Genomic DNA, 21,329 nt, shown 5'->3' on the forward strand with positions numbered 1-21,329 from the left:
CCATGTCATTCTGAGGTTTGTGTAAATCGTAGGCTGGGATTTTGGACGGTCACATGGAGTCTGTGTTCCAGGCTTTAGAGAGTGCAGGTTTGACCTGCATAGTTGTGACTGCAGGGACTCTGCATTGTTCCTGTATAGATTTGGGCCCTGTAGGGTGTGAGATGGGTGTAAAGTTAGCATTGAACTTATCTGCCAGGATGTTGCCAATATCAGTCGGTTCTATAATGTTCCTGCCTAACCATTGTATGTCAGAGCAGATGTGGGTATTGCCATAGAGAGTAGTGACATACCTCCATAACGCTTTGTGGTAGTCCTTGGAATGTGTCGCAGTAATGTTTACGTAGCTAACTTTGGAGGATGTGATAAGGGATCTCAGATTCCTACTAAGGCTGACCAGGGAGCTACCCCACCCATGGGATTGTACTCTACTTTGCAACAGTCTCCTTCTGTTGTACATTATGTTCATGGCACTGGACCCCCAGAGTGGCATCCGTTAAATGGTGAGTACTGTTATGGCTCTGTTTGGGATAGCATGATCCATGCAGTCGTGTAAGTGCTAATGAAGTGCAGTTGTGTATGTTTCAGTGTTTGTAACTATATTGTCCATCTGCACCGGTGTCATGACATTTACTATTACTGTCATAAGAAGCCAGAAGTTGGCTTTGTAGAAATATTGTACTGTGTTTTCCGTGAAGGGTGTGGTGCCGGGATGTGGATAACAATGGTGATTAACATACGTTCGGAACTGACCAACGAGGGGATAACCCCAGGTGTGGAACCCCAGTCACACATGTTGGTAATGTCCAGGTCTAGGATATTGTTGGCCTTGGTGGTGGTGTGTCTAGGTTGATCCAGCCAATTGGAGGTTATGAATCCCAGAAAGTGTTGGCCTAATGTGTCGATACATGAGTAGGTATCCCAGTTAAGTGTGGGGTAGTGTCAGTCTCACATCAGTAGTTCCTGTTTGAACCCTACTGTCCAGTACACCAAGAAATGAGGGCAGTTAACCGTGGGGTATGGTGTGGAATCCATAGCAAGCTACAATTTGTATTGCAGTTCTGGCCACAGTTAGCTGCACTTGGATTACCTCTGATGCATTGTGCTAAGCAACCAGCCTGGAGGTGTGTACATCCTTGTGAAATATGGACACACTTCTGCCGTGGGTGTTCCGGTCCTGGTTACATGACTGAAAGGTGTGGTCTGCGTAATAGCCTGTCTGTGCAGGGGTGCTCTCCGGAGCCTAGAAGCAGGTCCCAGTCACTGCAGAGATATCGAAGTGGTCCATTATAAGGAGTGCCTCGGCTGAGTGCATTTAAGATGAAGATGTCAAGCACTGAGTAACATTACCCTCAGGTTTTGCTTGCCTGTTCCTGTTCTGGTGGTGAATATGTTATTTGAAATGTGTCTAAAACAGGCAGTATAGGAGCAGCAAGAGCCTTTGATGTTATCCGTAATCCCAGGGTCAACAGGTGCAGGTCATCTGTGCCAAAGCATCGTGTTTTGTCGACCATGTCATTCAAAGCAGACAGATACTGGATACCTTTGGAATGACACCAGAAGCATAGGCAACTGTTGAAGTGAATAATTCAGTTGTTGTACTGTGGTATCAGTCTGGACGAATGCAGAATGCTTCTCAGGGCTTGGGCGATACCTGCCTGGGCTACAAGATCGGTGAGCTATTGCATGTCCCTGTACATGTAGTCCAGGAAGTACATCTCAGGGCATTCACACTAACATGGAGAATGACAGTCATATTGTACCTGTTGAGGAGTGACCTGAGTGCATAGGTTATGTTGTGAATCCTGTTACCCGACAGCCAGATGAAAGTGACTATCGCCTTGTGTAGCCTGTTGAGTGGGACATCAGTGTGACCGCCTACAGAGTCACCTATGACTAGTGTGTTGGGTATGTTATAACACCCTTTTGGCTGTAGTTGATGGGCACACATGAGTCTGTGGGCTATAAGTAATTGGTGTTGTGTTTGGTGATGAGGGCTGCTTCTGTTGCCTACACAGAGTAGTATGGAGAGGCTCCGCAAATGTTGTAGTCTTACTATGTGTGGCCTGTGGTGGTGGAGATCATCATGTGATGAGTGGGGTGTGGTGCAAACGTTTAACATCCCCAAATGATTGTCAGGTTCAGTCTGAGTTGGAGAGAGCATTACCTCCAGCATGGCTACATATGTGCATCTCCCACAGGCTGTAGTGTCATATGTTAGGAGGTGAGCATTGACTGTGTACATGAGACAATTGCTATATTGCCTCATGTTGCCCATATTCATCATATAGACAGGCAATAACACTGGTAATTGACACTTGGACATGCCTGTATATTCAACCATTTCTCACAAGATATGTGAGGTAAGTGTGTACAACAGCTGTTGTACTGTAAGCAAGCTGGAAATGTAAGGACAAACAGTGTTTACCTGTAGGAAATGAGTAGGATTGAGTGCTATAGTAATTAGTAGCTCATGAAGTGCTTACATGTTCTGAACAAGTGCTGAGCATGAATATGCAATACAGATAGGGTGTTGGATAATATAAACTCACTGTCCCCCCCAACAGGTACACAGTCACATATCCATGAACACTGCAGAGCCCCTGTAACCATAACTATGATGGTACAAGGTGCACTCAGGCTGCATGTGACCTGTCCACATCTCTGGTCATATAATACACATATAGCAAAACAGTTTGCTCTACACATACACTTCCATGTAAAACATAGGTTCATGTCAGTCTGTGAAAACATTGAATGGAGCACAGCAACAGTTATCACAACCCACAAAGTGGAGACGCCACTCATAATGGGAGGCACTGCACTATTACCCTGCTGAGTATGGTCTGAAAGTCCATTAACCTTAATCAACGTAGATGTTGTTAGCAGTACAGATGTAGATGACAGTACGGATGATTTCACACTGCATAGCATACCTGTGACAGGTCATAGGACATCATCAACCATACTGTGTTCCAGCTACACTGAGTATACTAGATGTAGCTTTGTATGTCACAGGAGTGTTCTACCAGTGGCCTGTTGACAGAAGCAACACTACAAAAGGTGTCTGAGTGACATGTGCATATCACACCAGTGGTAGCTACAGTAAAACAGGGTTAATGTTTTGTACTCCCACCTCATTGTAGCCCATACCACACAGACAAATGGGAGGCATCTGCGTATGTAAGTATGTGAATGGCCATGACCTAGGAGCAATAGCTGACACAGTGTTGTGGACAACATACAGAATGGGCTTTGTGGGTGAGGTGCACAATCTGACAGCTGCTTATTGCATTGTCACCGCTAGGTTAATAACCCTGTACTCATTAACTACCACCTAGGCAGCGGTCAACATTATGGACACTGTGTGTAAGGGATGGTGCTGTGCAGTTTACCTTCCTGAGCTAGTGACGTCACCAGGCCTATTAGGTAGTCATAAGAGGCAACCCAAGTCATGACAGGGTGCCATCCATGAGCATGTCGATCATTGGACAGCCATACTCAGCACTAAAGTGACCAATATCGGATCACATATCACCTTTAAGGGGTATTGGCCATGCTTGGATGGGCAACACCAGCCTTCACAATCCTCATCTTCACTATGCAGCATGCTGCCTACCCTGCATAAAGACATGTGCAACACTGTGATGTTGGACATGCTACACGTACATATCCTGATCTGAAAGACATACATCATGGACCGCCACCTTCCTAGTACAAGGATCGCCACATGCTGGACAGATCCATGTGCCATACATGTTACATACTCCTGCCATACCATGCAACCCTGTCCAGCAAAGCTGCACATGTCATCTCTGTCATACATGGTGCAATGACCGCATGGTAGATGTATCATTAACTGTCTGGATCAGTAATGTGGCACTGATTCACCTGGCAGCGGGAACATGGCTGTCGGACACAGCTACAAAACCTTACATCCTATGCCCATACATGGCCCAGGGCATGCATACTACTACATGACCTTGGCCGTACATGCTATAGTTGATAACCATCCCTGCGAATACCATCCAGCTAGCCATTGTCCCATGTGTATCACATGTGCAACACAGGCGATACGTGGCAGGATGCTAAACTGCTGTACAGTGCCATGTAGATGTATATGGCAAAACACATGCATGTAAAGGTTTCCATGCACATGTCTGCATTGTCACTGCTCATGTCCATTAAGGCATTGTATGTGCTGATATGTGACATATACACAGCATCAAGGTCAACAGCATTAATGTGGACACATCCAGGCATTTGCTGATAGGTAAGAACACCAGTACAGTCAAACAGACATGCCAACATCAAGACAGCATTCACATGGAGTATGAGCAATGTAATGTGTTGACACATATATATGGTGATAATATCCAATCCCCATCGGGTGTTACATGTGTGTGACACAAACATGTCAGTCGTGTCAGTGTCATGACGATTTGCAAAGACAACTGTTCATATGTACTAAATGTAATACACATGTATGTGCAGCTGTATCTCTGTGCGTCTCTGAGATAGTGTGACCTGTTTCCATCATTATGTCTTCCAGATAATGCCTTGATCATGACTGCCAGCATATAGCCGCTTGGAGGATGATGCCGTCATACCTTAACTCCAGGATAACTATGAAGTATTGTTCAGCCATGTGCCACAGCATGCCCAGCAGCGTGATGACCTGTGGCAGGAACTTTGCAGGAGGGTTAATGATGTGGGTGGCCATAACCGCACCTACCAGCAGGTGCGCAGACACTGCATGGACCTGATCCGACATGCGAAACAGCGTGCCAATGCAATCGCCAGGGAACAAGGTAGAACAGGTGGTGGGCCACCAACCCAGTCCCCACTCACACCTACCGAGGAGCTACTGGCCAGCTTGGGGACCCCATCAGAACAGCATCCACAAACTCTAGCTGCCATTGTGGAGGTGGGTGTCTCCCAACCACCGAGCCTGGAGTTGCCTGGTACGTCACTACTGCACATATAACTATTATATCCCATTTAGTTGCATGTGCCACTGTACAATATGTAATGTAACATCATATGCAGGGCATGTTTACACACATGCCGCATACTATAGTATGCTACCCTGTGTATGCACACATGTGCATACTCCATAGTATATGCTATTGTACTGGTGAATGTGTTAACATGCACAGTGCACCCTGTAGCTGTCATACAGTCATGGATAATGATCAAACTGCTGTGTTACCTTTATACAGATACCTCTGGCGTGCCACAGAGACATCAGGCCATTGCAGGTGAGACAGTTATCAGTATCAGGCATGTTAATGCACAGATCTATTCACCATGTGGCCAGTTAACACATGTACACATAATGTATGGTCCAGTCATGATATACAGGTCACATCTTTTATCAATCACACTGGCTACCCATGTGCAATATATACAAACTAAACTAAACACCGACATGAAACCACAGTAACTGTCATTGCTAGATGTGTGGACAGCTGTGCATACAATGGTGGAGGTGTTGCTCACTCTAGGAATATGTACTATACATCAGAATAACACATGTAGGGTACGCAAACAGTACTACACAGTGAGTTGGGATATGGTCAGCCCACAGGATTCACCATTGTGGAATATGCCCCTGCAATGAGTGCAACATTGTCTCACTATCCCATAAAACATACCCCACATACCAAACATACAACCCTTTGTCTGCATAACCCAGTGGACAGTAGAGTATCTGACATCTATGGGTGTATGTCATATGGGACAACACAGACATGTGAGATAGACAGCCATCACAAACATTTGGCCAACACATGTTCACACATGGCCATGGAGGATGGCCAGAGACATGTATCAACACACAGTAGATGTGATGTGTATGTGTGTACACCCTGTTGCACATTGTCTACACATGGTCCAACTATAGCCTTTGTTGAATGGTTATATAGTAGATGTGGAACACTGGACATCCTAAAAGCCTGTGCACAGCTTGTGGAGGTGTCACTTATTTCGACCACATAAGATGTGTTGAACATCATGACTGTGTCACAGGATGACAGTAGTCACCTGTACAGCTTTCACATACATAAACAGACACCACATCAGGCCACAGATACCATACATTTCCCTTGCTGCTGTTGGACATCAATGTCAGCTGTGCACCTCGTGTGTGTGGTACATAAATGTCATGTGGAACATGGTGTATTGACAAGTCTGCCATGTGTGGACATGGTTGCCAGGCAGATAAGAAATATTAGCAGTTGTGCAGGGGTGTCATCGGTATGTCTTCTGGTGACCTGTCACACATGACACAGCATGGTTTAGTGTGTATACACCTCAGCGATGTGGGTCACAATCCACAGTATTTATGTATTGTGTATGCACGCAGTCATGGCTATGAACTGTGTGTGTATTCCACACTGTATAGCAATAGAGACGCCTCATGATTCCATGCAATGGCACTGTGTCTGTACTTCACACTGTATAGCAATATAGACGCCTCATACGACCCTTCAGTGGTTATGCACATCTGCTAAAAGTACATTCTATCTGTAGGGCATACAGACAACACTGCAATGTGACACCATTACACCACTGTACGTGTGTCAGGACACCATTGTGTCAAACATGTATGCATGTCAATGCACATGTCAGCAGATTACATGTCATACTACATGTTAAAGTCAGGGACATATGCCTCACATCAGCCATGTTTACTGTTAACCTGTGCTGGTCCACATGGTGCATCACAGGGATGCATGCTTACTACCATGATTGTGTGAAATGCATGGCTTCTGCTATGACACATGCTTGCTGTTGTGTGCAACCCAGGGATGTATGCTAACTACCACTATTAATGCCTGAGCTGCATGCCGTCTGCTGTATCACATGCATGCTGCATGACTTCTGTCAAATCACATGCATGGTCTGTGTGTCTGTGTGTGTCTGTGTGTGTGTCTCTATTGTAATGTAGAGACTTTGTTTGCCTTCACAGGTGATGTAGGTGCGTTACCCTCCTGCGGTCCATCTGATGTTAGTGTCCCCACAGACTCTAGCAGTGATAAACATATGCTTGAGGTACAGGCAAGGTTGTCAGGGGCTGAATCTGTGCCATTGGTTGCCATCCCACCTATATCCCCCTCTTCCCCGCATACAGTTTGCATACCAACACATACCCCATCACCAGTGGCCATAGAGGAAGGACAGTTAGCATGTGTTAGCTTGGAACAGGAATGTGTGGTGGCTATGGAAGGTGTGTCTTCACACTATGGTGTCAGTGAAATGACTGCAGATGTGCCACACAGGCATGTGGCCAGTGCTGCTCGTAGGAGGACCTCTGGCCGACATGCACCTGCAGGACAGAGTGCAGCAGCTGGTGTCACCAGGCACATGTTTCAGACTGTAATAGCAGCACAGGCATGTGCTGAATGGCAGAACAGAGAAGGGCAGAGGCTTCAGAGGGCTGCTATCAGTTCTTTAAATGACAACATCCAGGCATTGGCAAATGCTCAACAGCAGATTGCTGATGTTTTGGACAGACGATTGGGTGACATGGGTGGAATCCTTGACCGTGGCATGGCAATCCGCGAGTGTGAGCTGTCTGTGCTGGAACATCTGGTAGGAGTGAGGCGTAGGCCACGTGGACGTAGGCCAGCTACACCACCTGGTGCAGGTCTATGTGAACGAGCTACCTCACATGCCCGCTCCCATAGTGCTGGTAGCAGCAGCAGTGCAGCTGGTGCTGCACTGTCCACACCAGGACACAGCAGGCCATGTGGACGTGGCCCTGGATGGTCCCAGCCGGGACACGGTTCCAGTGGACATGTGTCATCGGACAGCAGCCAATCTGTACCTCTGCCTGGTAGTGCCTGTGCAACCCCTGGCAGGCACAGGTCACGTGGCCATGGCCAGACACAGTGAGCTGTAAATCCTGGTCTGTACAATCTGGAGCTGTCAATAATACCCCTGTGTAGGCCAGACATATGGCAGAACTGTGTGCACACATACACGCACACACCAGAAACATCAGTAGGGCACTGCAACACCCACATGCATAACAACCACACATGTCCAATTAGATCACAGGCCCTAACCTACACACATGATGTCATCCACTGGTACAGCCTAGGCCCCTGGCAAACATTTTCACCCTGTGCATGTGATGATGCCTGTGCTGCATCCCTGTCATCCACACCATCGGTGCAGGGACATGCTCATATGGTCTGATGCACAGGGTGAACAGAATAGTGAGATAAGTGTATATTACAATTGTTGTGTACTGTTGACACGCAGCAGACATACCATGTAGTACAGGTTTAGAATGCATTGTTTTATGTTCACAGTATGTGTCTTGGTAACAACAGTAACAGCATGTTGGTAATGATGCCCTGCTTCCCTCCTTAAGGTGTAATTGCATGTGCCATTAAGTACCAGTGTTTGCAGTTTCCCATGTGTAAATGTGGAGTACTCACAGGCATGTATGGCAATACCAGCATGCTATACGTAGCCTCAACCTCACTGTTAGAAAGGCTAACATTCCAAAGATGTCTACACATCTACTGATCCAGGAGCATGTGAGCTGTGTACTAGGCTACAGTGGTTAGAAATGTGACATTCATACCGGGTGACATCACAGGTACAGTTACATGGTGCGGGGGGTTTACACAGCGGTCTAGCTGATGTCAAGGGTAGAGGCCAGTTGATAGCATGAGGCCTCACTGTGAAGCAGTAATACACTTTCACATTACAGAACGAGAACACACATAGACATACACAGGCACACACAGTAACATGCCCACACTCACAGGGTCAACAACACTATAACACACACTTGATAGTGTTGAGTTGAGGACCCCTGCCTATGTGGTAATCACCATTACAGTACTGTGCACCCACATGATGCGACACAGAGAATGAACATGTACAGGTATTCAGTAATGCCTAAGACCTACGACATCAACAGGGTAGTAGAGTGCATCACCTTGAGGGGTTAGGGGTCCTATCTGTTCTGTATGGTAGCACACATCCTCACTCCATGCACTAGACAGCATACACACATACACACACACACACACACACACACACACACACACACACACACACACACACACACACACACACACACTGTGGAGTTCACAAATGTCATTCACATACAGATAGCTAACATCTGTGTGATACACACACCACCCCTGCCTATGTCTTGCTTTCTACACTGCAGCATGTACAGATCTCTACAACAGTGTACAGGGGTGTGTAACAATTGGGATGTATTCCCCACCATACGTGGCATATATGGTCACACAAGCAAATACAAATGGCAGTACTGTGAATCAAACACCTGCTATCTTATGATACATCTGACAGACATGCAGCAGTATTGCCCGCATTACAATGTGTACCGATGCTACCTTTGGCAATTGTGCTGCTATATGCACACGAGAGGACTTAAGTGCTACAGGTGTCAAGTGATTTACAGTCAGTGACACCCTGACCACTGTGTAGGTTGTATGTCTTCACCTTCAAGTAACAGAAACATAGCTTACTGTTTGCACATGTTATGGTAGGATGGCTTGTGACACACCTGTGAGCTGTCTTCAGCAAACATCCATCTGCAAAGGTGGCTCACCACTTTATGTACACACATCCATCCATACCTGATGTACATCTTACCGTACTGTCAGTATTTCAGCATATACAGGTGTCAATGATGGGGCTGCATTGCAACTGCATATTGTAGTAAGACACAGATGAACTGCAAACATCAGTGACTGCACATGCATGGTAGCTGAATGCACACCACTACATGTACATGTGTGTAGGTCCTACATTCCTGTCATGTAGCCATGTTTGTATGCATTGCAATTGGTGGACATGTGTGATGACATACATGACACACAGACTGTTGTATGATATGATAGTTCTCATGCGTAACCAGTACAGAGGGAATGTTAACTCAGTCAACATTGCTACCTTATTTACTGTTAGCATTCAACAGGCATGGACCTACCTTCCATGTGCATGCGTGTAATTGCTGTAGCCACTTGTCTGCACGAAGGACAGCAAAAGCAATGCTATGTACATATGCGTTGTGTGTGTGTGGGTCATGTACATATCCACGGCAGTTACATGTATGTCATATCCAAACATGAGTGTGTTTTCTGGTGTACAGCAACAGTTATCTGTTGCAGCTGTATAAGACCAGGGCCCCTGTTATGTGTACAGCCGACCTGGTTATGAACAGTGGTATCATTGTATTGCATAACACATGATGGAACCCTGTCAGTACATGGGTAGTCTGCACAGTTGATGTAGAGCTAGGTACAGTCCACTGGTCATGAGTAACATGGTGTTGTACTAATGCATGGATGTGTGTTGCTGGTCCAAGGACATGGTGATGTCTGAGGGATACATACTAGAATGCGACATTTACCACTGTGATCTGCACCTGACACATGTGTGATGGCTTTTGAGAGTGTACTGGTCAGTACATGTGAGTGGCCTTCATGTACGTGGGGACACTAACACCTGGAGCGGTCTGTAACGGTCTTATGGACCACATGTCTGTATATGAGGTATATGGTGGTAGTGTTATTGTGCACAACTGAGCCTTATGCCAGGTGTTCCTCACTGCACAGATGTCAGTATTCCCCATTGTTGGATCTAGATTGGCAGTTGTGATTACAAACGCTACACATCTAGCACTGTTTGGCATACACATACAATGCAGTTGCCCTGTAGGTGTCAGGGTGTTTACCTGGTCTCAGGTTTTTCGTCTATGTATGGTACTATATGTGTGAAGTAGCCACTCCTGCCAGGACATCACCACGGGTGGTATTAGTGTGCCAGGTTTAGATTGGTACAGCTAAGGTGATGGACAGCAGCAGTCGTTGCGTAGAAGACCGGTGTCAGATATATGTAGTGCAGCATTCATGTTAACAATGATGACTATTGACACACTGTTCCCTTCCGTGTTTAGAATCTGTGTGCATACAAGACAGCCCTTCGCTACTAAGTGTGTGAGCATGCCCAGTACGCCGTTGTGTAGATGGACACATAGTGCATTCCAAACGGACGTGTGCTACTAAGTGTGTGAGCATGCCCAGTGGCACCTTGTGTTGGTTATGTGCCTCTGTGTATGGGCATGACCATAGTAATCCTGTATAGCAATAGTGGTCATCCAGGCAACAGATGGCCATACCCCACTTCAGGATGGATTCCTACATTGAACACACTGGTTCACAGGTATGTACACCATAACTGCCAGCATCCATGTTGATGTCTGCATTCCTAGAAGGTCATACTGACTGTCTTGAAAGGTTTACTGTCTGTGGCGTGTCTCGTATCTATGTAGTGTTGTAATAGTGCTCCGTAGATAGGCAGTTGTCCTGCTCACACCACTGCCGTGTGTTTGTCTCCATCTGCCTTGGGACAGTAATATGCTTTTAGACTGCTCACACTCCATACAATCCCTATCAGCGTCTTTGCCTTTGCTGATGATGTCACCCACCTAGAAGTATGCATCTGGGAGTGCTGTGTTCTAGTAATCTCGGTAGCATGTTCTGTAACTGCATAATGTTGTAGTGTGATAAAGTAACATAGGTCTATGTTCGAATCCCAGCCCTGCCAAGTGTGTGTGTGTTTCCAGCTGCCTGGGGACAGAGTAATGCTTTTAGACTGCTCACTCTCCATACAATCCCTATCTGCATCTTTGCCTTTGCTGATGATGTCACCCACCTAGAAGTATGCCTCTGGGAGTGCTGTGATCCAGTCATCTCAGTAGCACGTTCTGTAACTGCATAATGCTGTAGTGTGAAAAGGTAGTTAGGTCTATGTTCTAATCCAGGCCCGGCCAAGTGTGTGTGTGTGTTTCCAGCTACCTGGGGACAGAGTATTGCTTTTAGACTGCTCACTCTCCATACAATCCCTATTGGCATCTTTGCCTTTGCTGATGATGTCACCCACCTAGAAGTATGCCTCTGGGAGTGCTGTGCTCCAGTAATCTTGGTAGCATGTTTTGTAACTGCATAATGCTGTAGTGTGTTAAGGTAGTTAGGTCTATGTTCTAATCCCAGCCCTGCCAAGTGTGTGTGTGTTTCCAGCTGTCTGGGGACAGAGCAATGCTTTTAGACTGCTCACTCTCCATACAATCCCTATCGGCGTCTTTGCCTTTGTTGATGATGTCACCCACCTAGATGTATGCCTCTGGGAGTGCTGTGATCCAGTAATCTCGATTGTGTGTTCTGTAACTGCATAATGCTCTAGTGTGATAAGGTAGTTAGGTCTATGTTCTAATCCCAGCCCTGCTAAGTGTGTGTGTGTTTCCAGCTGCATGGGGACAGAGTAATGCTTTTAGACTGCTCACTCTCCATACAATCCCTCTCGGTGTCTTATCCTTTGCTGATGATGTCACCCACCTAGAAGTATGCCTCTGGGACTGCTGTGTTCCAGTAGTCTCAGTAGCGCATTCTGTAACTGCGTAATGCTGTAGTGTGATAAGGTAATTAGGTTTATGTTCTAATCTCAGCCCTGCTAAGTGTGTGTTTCCAGCTGCGTAAGGGTAGAGTAATGCTTTTAGACTGCTCACTCTCCATACAATCCCTATCGGTGTCTTAGCCTTTGCTGATGATGCCAACCACCGAGAAGTATGCCTCTGGGAGTTCTGTCATCCAGTAATCACAGTAGTGCGTTCTGTGACTGCGTAACACTGTAGTGTGATAAGGTAGGTATATCTATGTTCTAATCCCTACCCTGCCAAGTGCGTGTGTGTTTCCAGCTGCCTGGCGACAGCATAATGTTTTTAGACTGCTCAGTCTCCATACAATCCCTATTGGCATCTTTGCCTTTGCTGATGATGTCCCACACCTAGAAGTATGCCTCTGGGAGTTCTGTGATCCACTAATCTTTGTAGCGTGTTCTGTAACTGCGTAATGCTGTAGTGTGATAGAATATACAGGTAGGTGTTTGATTCCAAAGCATGACAAGTGTGTGTGTTTGGCAGTCATATCATATGTGTTGGTATCTGTCAGTGGCTAGCTCCAGGACGTGTTGAGTGTGTTTTGTTGCATTCCTCTATAGTGTCCACAAATGTCATAATCGCCCAAGAGACTGGGTTGTCAAAACATACACATACATTCGCCAATAGGTCTGGTGGGTAAATGTCAGCAGCCCTACTCTTACCCTTAGTACAGTCTGACCCATGTAATGCAATGAAACACACTTGCCTTGATAGTAACACCACTACATAATGCAGGTGGCACATGTGGTTTCCTTTTCATTCTTGTCTAATGCTTTAGTGTCATGTGGTCCGCTGTTGTGATATAAATTCAATATCTACGTATGTGTATGTATATATGTATATATATATATATATATATATATATATATATATATATATATATATATATATATATATAGATATATATAGATATGTATGTGAACATTAGCACTATTGAATGTCTGTGCTGGATGATCTGTACGTGATCACCTCAGATGCATGTATATCTGTCATGGCTTAGTGGTAAAGCACATCATCTGTGGTGTGCAGCGCCCCGGGTTCTAGTCGTGTAGCGACCGGTTATTTTGTTGCTGGGAAGAACAAGGGACATCGAATACGGTGATAGTAAGGCACCTTTAACCAGTTGTGTACGGATCTGAGAGACAGTAAGCAGTGGTTATTAATTTGGGGGATCAGTATGGGTCATATAACTATGCATTAGAAGACAATACTATGCAAATGAGGTTGGCAATAGTGAATCCCATTTGACCCCAGTGTGTGTTGCAGATCCCAAGAGTGTATGTGTATAGATAGCTGGGTGCAGGACTCGAATATAGGTGAAAGCATGGGAGGAGGGTCAGGCATACCGTACGTACATTGGAGCCCTGTGCCTCGGGATTGCTCCTGCCTTAGCACGCCTAAACTAGGGGTGTGTCTATACCTGCCTAGTGAAATTGGGAGGGACAACAGCAGTAGTGGAGTAGCCAAGGTGAACAAGCTGCACAAACAGGTGATAATTAGCACAATCAGCAGATTACATGGCCAGCCCGCCCCAGAACACTACAGTAAAGTGACCAAGCACCATACACACAGGTTTCTTGCACACTCTACACCACTGGTGTATACATGCGGGGACATTTCTCGACACAATCCAACCAAATGAGAAGGGCTGCAGCAGGCAACATAGACCAACATATGCAGGAGGCTGAGGGTGGTGAGGATGTGAATGCTGCCGAACAACCCTTAGTGAGGTGACAGAAGACTTTACAGACCCAGGGTAACCTACCAGGGGCTACATGAGCTGGAGATAGTGGAGCACTATGGGGTGGACAGAGACCTCCTACAGCAGCTTGTAGAGCTGTGCTGGCCACACCTGACACATCAAACAGGCCGAGAGAAACCCATCCCAGTGGATACCAAGGTATGTGTTGGCCTAGGTATACTAGCCACAGGTACCTCCCAAAGCTTAACTGGGGATATCATGGGGATCTCACAGGCATCTGCATCCAGAGTATTGCACCAGTTCACAGACGCCATGTCACCACATGCCAGTGAGTACGTACATGTCCTCAACAAACGTGATTTTTTGACCAGCAATATGCCTCTCTTCCACCAAATGGCAGACTACCTAGGGTACTGGGTGCTATAGCCTGCACGCATGTACGAATCAAAGCACCACCCGGTGAGTGGGGTAGGGCCTACATTAACTGCAGGGGCATACCCTCCAACAGCAAGGCAGTATGTGATGGCCAGGGCATTAAACTGAATGTGTGTGCTGTCTGCCCTGGAAGCTATGATGATTCCGATATATGGCATCTGATGCAGCTGTACCACACCTTTGCCAATATTGACATCCCCTACAGTCACCTAGTGGGGGATGCTGGGTAACCACTGGAGTCGTGGCTGATGACACCCATCAGCAATGCACACACACCTGAACAACTACACCATACTGAGGCACATGCACAGGCAAGACATATAATTGAGTGTGTGTTTGGGATGCTCAGGTCATGGTTCTAGTGTCTGGACACATCCGGTGGAGCCTTGAAGTATTTACAAGCTACATGCACCCAGATTGTTATGGTATGTGCTATGCTACACAATCTGATCCTGCGGTAACAGTTACAGCAGGAACAATATGGGGCAGGGCCACACAGCCCCCCACCAATGCCAAGGCCTGTACAGGCACAGTGTGACTTGGAGGAGGAACTACCTGAGTTGGACCCAGTAGGCAAAAGAGGTGAGCACAGTATGACCTGCCCTTGGCAAAGAGGCAACACATGACATATGCACTGACACAGTAGGTACCCAGGGAATTTCACCCTGTCTGACTCGCACAGACAGTACAAGGGATGCCAAACATGACACTACCTGTGCTCAGCCATGTATAAGAAGTGCACTGTGTGCATCCGACATAGGCAGCCCTCCAGCACCATCCTTAGGTCTGGAACACCCCCAAGGTAAGTCAATCAACCTACTAATTGGCAGTTGTATTAGAATGTGTATTTACCTGTAGCTATGGTATGGATGTGAGCATACAAGGGAATTTGGCGTCCGACTGTTAGGGAAGCAGACAGTACACGTCCATAGTGACACCATGACATTTGTAGCACATACCGGGGTCACAACAGTAGCCAGTAGTACACAGGGTGTCCTAACCCACTGCAGGTTATGAGCTGAACATCATGTGTGTCCATACAGCCCACACAAGTCTCATACAGCTAGACAGGTGTAGACCAATACAGACAAATGCTATACAATGGTCTCTGGATATGCCCAATGGATGACAACAACCTCCACAGACACACACACAGACTACAGCAGGCCAGGCAGTTGGATGTAGGTTGTGAAGGCTAGGACGTCTGAAACCAGTATGCTGGTAATTAAAGCTAGGATCTGACGTACACTGGTATGCCTCCAACCAGCAATTTAGGTAGGTCCACACACTGAAATGGAGTACCTGGCATACCAGTACAGTAGTAGCAAATGTGTACAACTGTCAGCTGTGCCCCCCTTCCAACGTACACATGTGACAGTCATGTGCACCACCCCCGGTGCTGTGTAGGACTGTGGATACAGTTGGATGTCCCCCCAAGCTGTGCAGAAATGTAGCAACAGTCAATGCCACATGACCGTTAGCTACCCTGCAGACACAGCATGCCACCTGTTGGTGTACAACGCAGGGGTCGGCACCACAGTACTGACTATCTGGACATGTGACACATGCGATCCGGTTGACCATACTGGGCATGCTCAAACACATGAAGGTATGACGGTAATGTAATTCGACAACTTGTGTAACAGTCATACTGGGCATGCTCACACACTGAAACACAGGATGGCCAGGTCTGCAAACACCAGTGGTCCGGACATATCGGGCAGTACATTGCTATACTGTTGGATGACTGTGCTGTATAGTATGTGTGTGGCACTGTCTATTCTCTGTATATATGCCATGGTGTATTGGTAATTCACATGAGCTGTGTCCGCAGGGTATTGCTACCAACATGTGCAAAGGATTGTTCTTTGTTTGCGGCCAGAACAACATCTTTGGATACGGACTGGGTAAGGCCCATTCCAGCAGGTGGGAGTGGTTGTGCATGGGTTTGCACAGTGTTAAGCACTGCTGACCTCTGGTTACAGCTCCTTATACTTGTTTAGACTCCACATTTCTTTAACAGTGCAATACTCGCATACTGGTAGACAAACATGCTTACACCCGCTCGCTCACTCACTTGCACATGCACCGACATTGGTGCTTCCATTTGTCACTCACACTGGGTGGGCAGGATCCCTTGTGATGCCTATTACATCGGACTACATGATTACAGTATCGGGTATGGCTAACCATTAGGCGATGGCAGGCTTTCAACTGTACGGAATCGGCGGCCTGTCCAGTGACATAATCATATTATATGCGTCTTCCTCATACAATCTGCTCCCATCTGGCTGATTCATGGGAACCGATACTCTGCAATGCTGACATGTAAATGTGTTTTGGGAAATGCATCTCTCTGCCAGGTCATGCTACCGCATACCTATTGTAGGTTTTCCACCTTTTAGATTGGCTGACGTGAGACTCTAGGAGTAACACCTTTCCCACTTTGCATGGGACAGTCCCTCATTAGGCATATGTGTCATGCGAGAATACTATAGCCATAGCTAATGTCCTGATTAGAGGACAATATTATATTCTACGTGTCTGTAATAGTTGCATGTAATGGTTATTGTATAAATGACACGTCGATATGGTATGTGAAGTAACATAAGCAACTTGACTGCTGCTAGACTAAGCTTTGATTTGTGCTAATATGTATATTTCTGTACTATGCATGGCTGTAGGTATGTTCTAACCTGGTACGTCTGACATTTCTACAGAGCAGGTCCCACTTTGGCCATTTGGAAAGGTGGCAGCCCTATAGGACCTATATGTAGAGCTGTCACATTTGGCAAGGGAACACATACCCACAGCCAGTAGTAAACTGACTACATTACCGGTTTACATACGTTAAGGTTATTCTTGTAGCATTATAGTTGCTAATACTGTTTCCTATAACATGTAGCTGTTTCAGATACAACAAAATTATTTTATGACATCACTACACACAATATATGAACTCTTTTCCCGAACTCACAGGCCATGTACCGTAACATTCATTTTGCAGGACACAACTGCCCAGAGTGGAGTGTCCCTCACATAGGCAAACAGGTGGTAATCCCAAACTATTATGCTATCATCTACCTAAGGTGGTTGGTGGAATATGTGCTTTCTGTCACTAGCAGACCACACATACGAATGGGGGAGAATGAACACTGTATCAGGGACACTGCATAACACCCTGAGGGACACATTTAAATGATTGGTTCTATTAACCTGACACATTGACAGTCACAGGGCATATGTATTCATTCACATTTGTCGAGGTACATGCTGTTTATGACTCATACATGTTGTCATTAGTCATTACATGTATTCCGTCACCTGTCCACCTAATATCACTAGTTCTGGAAGGGTTTAGTTAGGACTGTGTTACATTCTGATTCATAATCATGGACGTCTATGATAATTGGGTACAAGGCACTGATATAGTCCCTACGTGTTCCCCCAATGGTTTACGGACTATTCAGTAGATGTGCTCTTCAGGTTTGGGAGGTATAGGCATCTGCTATGCCCACATAGGAATATGAATTACTTCCACTGGGCGTGCCTACCTCATCTCTCCCAACCAACACCTGCACACTTAGGCCCATTATTGCATATCCATGATTCCCCTACCTGACACCCCTTTACAGCACTCATGACTCATACTTACTGTGAGCGCAGCTGGAGTATGAACACACCCCTACACACTGCCCACTCTCCCCGTCTCGGGACACATGTTGTACGTTTTGTCAACCCATGTGTTATTACACTTGCACAACCTACTGTTCCGTGTACAGCTACATCCTGCTTGCATCAATTACTACAGGTTCACCTGTATAACGAATTTTTGGTGTCCCACATGGGACCCCGTTTTCCATGTTTAAAGCGTAGACCTTGCAGATATCTCCCACTGGTACGTTCCTACTGGTGGTTTGGGAAGCAGCGGTGTATTTACCTTTATTGCGTGTCTGTATGTCTGCCCAGCCTAGCTGGGTGGTGTGGGAGGTAAACATTTGTTTATTGGACTTCCCAGTCACATATGGCTGGTCTGATCATATTTTACCCGTAATAGCTGTAACGTAACCTAGCTATGTACATGTGTATATCTACAGTAACATATATATATATATATATATATATATATATATATATATATATATATATAAAATATCATATTTATATTTCTGTGTGTGTGCGTGTGTGTGTGTGTGTGTGTGTGTGTGTGTGTGTGTGTGTGTGTGTGTGTGTCTGTGTGTGTGTGTGTGTATATCTATATCCCACCCCCACCTGAAATAAAAAAGACCACAGTAAAGAACTTCTCAAAAGCCGACTTCACACTTCTAAAGACTAGTGTGGTCTCCTTTAAGGCCCCCGAGCTGGTGGAAAACAGTACTCAAGCTGCTGAATCACTTACAGACGCCTTCTACCAGCACCTGCAGGACTGCATGGATAAGGCAATCCCAAACAAAACAAAGACTCTTAGTACCAAAGGCAAGCGTCCAGTCTGGTGGACCCCAGCCATAAACAAACTCTACAATAAAAGGAGGAAGCTACTACAAGATACAGCAAAATCCTTAAAAGGTAAGACACCCTTGATCACTATAAGTAAAAAACTAAGAGCTCTCATAAAATCATCCAAAGCAAATTTCGAGAGAAAAATAGCTAAAGACTCAAAAGACAATCATAAGGCCTTCTTTAGCTATGTTAGACACCTAGGAGGAAACTCCCAGATATGCTCAGAACTAGTTCAAAATGATGTGAAGATTACTGATCCTACAGACATTGCCAACATACTGGCTGACAGGTTCAGTGCAAACTTCTCCTCCCCAAAAGGAGAGATATCTATACCAAACGATTGCAGCCCCCAAACATCTCCAGCGCCCAAGTGAGAACTGCTCTCCAAAGCAAAAACACAGCATCCATGGGACCTGATGGTGTCCCCGGCTGTGTGCTCCACGAACTCAATGAGGAATTAAACCCACAGCTAGGACAGCTGTTTAATCAAAGTCTTACCTCTGGATACGCACCCAGGAGTGGCGCACTGCAACTGTGGTCCCACTTCACAAAGGCGGTGCCTCCACCGACCCTGGAAATTACCGCCCATTAGCCTGACAAGCCTTATCTGCAAAGCCATGGAGAGGATCATAATGGACCTCATAAATAAAGACATAGGAATTTGCAGACTTTGGATCCAACCCAGTTTGGCTTTGTCAAAGGCAGATCATGCCTTTTAAACTTGGTTGACTTCTTCAAACAGTCACCAAAGCCATTGACGAGGAAAGGCAGTCCATACAGCCTACCTCGATCTGGCTAAGGCCTTGATACAATACCCCACTCGGGTATCATTGAAAAACTCATCAGCTTAAATGTTAACCCATACATCACAAGATGGGTTGCAAACTGGCTGAGTGACAGAACCCACAGGGTCAGAGTTGCTGGCGCCATGTCAGACTCAAAACCTGTCACAAGTGGTGTCCCACAGGGCTCAGTCCTGGGCCCACTCTTGTTTGGCATCTACTTTTCCAAGTACAAGCAAACACAGGAGGGTTATGGCTGACAAAGTTTGCAGATGACTGCAAACTGGGCCATAGTAGAAAACACATCTGACACAGATATCCTTCAGAAGGGTCTCACAGAAGCGGATAACTGGTGCCAGAGCCACGGCCTGAAGTTAAATGCCAAAAATGCATAGTCATACCCTTTGGGAAAAACAAGGTTACCCCTAGCTACCAAATAGGTGGCAATCCACTGAGCACAGAAGAAGTTATCAGGGACCTGGGGACCCAGGTTGATAGTAGTCTGTCATTCGACACCCATGTAGCTAAAGTAGTTAGGAAGACTTTCTACATTGCCCACCTTATCATGAAGGGATTCTCATCTAGATCAAGGGAAGTCATAGTCTCCCTTTACTCATCACTCATCAGACCAATGATTGAGTACAATGCCCCATTTGGGATGTATCTGACCCGACACCTGCAGCAGCTGGAGAGGCCACAAAAGTTCCTCACCAAAAGGATAAAGGGTCTCAAAATCTGTCCTATGCTGCCCGACTGAAAGAACTCCAGCTCTATTCAGTCGCTTGCTCAGAGGTGACCTTTGCCTAACATACAAGGCCATGTCAAACCCAGATTTGATGAATATGCTTCACCTCAAAAATCTAGATCCATCAGAGCCACAAGGGGAGACTTAAACCTCGACACGGCTATTAATAGGACGTGCTGGAGGGATAGATTCATTACCCAAAGACTCCCTATGCTGTGGAACAAAATCCCGGTACATGTGTGGCAGAGCACCTCGCTGGCGTTGTTCAAGAGAAATCTTGACCAATGGATGGGAGATCGCAGATATACCCCAGGGATTACCTCAGTGTCACTGCTCGACAGAGGCACAGCAAAATAATGGGTATAGTTCCCCATACTAAAGGGGTGGCGTAAGCCACAAAGCGATGGGCTAGGCTTGTAAATGCCCTCGGGCAGATAGCCTAGTATAAACCTATGAACCTATGAACCTATGAACCTATATATATATATATATATATATATAGATATATATATCTATATATATCTGTATATATATCTATATATATCTATATATATATGTATATCTATATATATATATATGTATGTATATCTATCTATATATATATATATGTATGTATATCTATCTATATATATATATATATATATATATATATATATATATATATATATATATATA

This window comes from Protopterus annectens, chromosome 12.part0 (assembly GCF_019279795.1).
Source record: "Protopterus annectens isolate FY-2018-M chromosome 12.part0, PAN1.0, whole genome shotgun sequence".
Lineage (NCBI taxonomy): Eukaryota > Metazoa > Chordata > Ceratodontiformes > Protopteridae > Protopterus > Protopterus annectens.